Source organism: Strigops habroptila, chromosome 4 (genome assembly GCF_004027225.2).
Source record: "Strigops habroptila isolate Jane chromosome 4, bStrHab1.2.pri, whole genome shotgun sequence".
Classification (NCBI taxonomy): Eukaryota; Metazoa; Chordata; class Aves; order Psittaciformes; family Psittacidae; genus Strigops; species Strigops habroptila.
The window spans coordinates 24,140,408-24,142,190 of NC_046358.1; the positions used below are offsets into that span (position 1 = coordinate 24,140,408).

Consider the following 1,783-nt stretch of genomic DNA (forward strand, 5'->3'; position numbering starts at 1 on the left):
TTCACACACAGATGCAGAAGACAGGCTCCTATGAAGTTATATACATTACTCATCACAGCTGCTTTCCAAGATAAGTCATCAAGAGTTTAACTGGAACAAAGTGACCAACATTTTAGCACATAAAAGCACCAAGATCTCCCTCTAGAGGACATTTTGTCTTTATCTGAAGTTTACGACAGCTAAAAGAGCAACTAACAGCAAGGAAAAGTTCTTTTTTTAATAATACAGCTTCATTTATTAAAACAGCATTTCACTTAAACAGTGTAAAGGGAAAAAATAAGTAGTGATTCAGGAAAACAACTAACAATTCAAAAACAGTAAATTGAATACTTTAGTAGTAAATTGAAATATCTTATCAAATAAATAGTAACTTTGAAGGACTTCAATAATTGAAACAAGTAGTTACTGTTTGTATTGCAGTGCTGGAAACAGGACCCAGCCAAAAAGCATTGTGTTTAAGGAACAAATACAGTGAGAAGCTGACCTCTGACTGAAAGCTATATATGAAAATACACAAGTGGAATGGGTTGGACTTTCAGAGTTACTGTACCCTGTTTTAACACAAAAAAAAAAAAAGAAAAACCAAACCAAAACGAAACAAAAGAAAACTCAACCCACTAAGCTGAGATTCAGAGATAAACACAAAGCGGTGCCTTGCACATGCAAGGTTAAAAAAGTTTCCTATGAGATATTGGAATGAAACTGTCTCATTACATTTGATTAGTAATGGGTCTGATAAATCCATCCCCTCACACACATCACCCATAAGCATTAGTATTTCTGTAACAACATAATCCTGTCATCTTAAGACTTCCCATTCAACTTCTGCTTTTAAAGAAACACCACCCCAAATTTTCTCATGCTGCCCTAACTAAAGAAAAACATGGGGAAAAAAAAAGCAGAATGTACTTCACTGGACACATACTGTAAGTAAACTGAATTTATTAACAATAGAAGTTACAACGCACTGAACTAACAGGGAAGTTTATGAAGTTTTGGTTTTCTTTTTCCCATGACTGATCTATCCGAACGCTTTAAACTAAAGAGCGTTAGGTTTGCACACAACGCCACATGCCGGCTAAGCGACAGCGAAAGTCACCCGAGGTACGACACAAGAGCCGGGAGCAGCACTGCCGGCCGCTCACGGCGGGATAACACGCTCTTCCCGGCCGGGCGGCCCCGCCGCCTCTCTGGGCGCTTCCTCGCTCCCACAGCCCCGAGGAAGACAGAACAACCCCCAGCCCACCGCCCGAGCTGCCCTGCCCGAGGGAGCGGCACGGTAATCTCCGCAGCACCCCGGCCCCGAGGCCGGTTCCTTCCCCTCTCTCCCAGCACCAGACCTATTGCCGCTCCCCCCATACCCGCGCACTGTGCCCCCACCCGCCGTGGGGCCACCTCTACCCCGGCGGCACCACCGCCGCTACCGCTGTCCCCCTGCAGAGCCCGGCACCGCGCCCGGGGCCGCCCCACTCCGCCCCACGGGTACCTGCGCTGCACCAGCCGCCGCTGGCCGCGCAGCCCGGAACTCACCAGCTGGCCCGCCGCTGCTCCTTGTTTAAAAGCGCGCCGGGTGGAAACAAGCACTCCTGTTCAAACCGTTCCACGTGTGACAGTCCTTGACTAGGGACCGCTTCCTGGGAGGGGCAGGGGTCAGGCTGAGGCTCTCTGTGCGCGTAGAAGCCCTTCTCCCACGGTTGCGGGTGGTGTAGAGGGCGTTTTGTTAGCTGGCGACTCTAGGAGGTAGGAGGACAGTGGGAAGCAATGGTTCCGTGGGTATACGTTT

The 1,783-nt window shown here is 48.2% G+C and overlaps 1 protein-coding gene across 2 annotated transcripts in view; it reads right to left on the reverse strand.

Moving 5' to 3' along the window:
• Window positions 1-1,553, reverse strand: part of WDR25 (WD repeat domain 25) — a 63,660-nt gene extending 62,107 nt beyond the window's left edge. The window contains exon 1 of one of the 2 annotated variants that reach the window (XM_030484411.1): window positions 1,531-1,553. The gene's annotated coding sequence lies outside the window, so the exon portion shown is untranslated. The other variant, XM_030484410.1, reaches the window with a different exon arrangement.
• Between the last annotated feature and the right edge of the window lie 230 nt (window positions 1,554-1,783).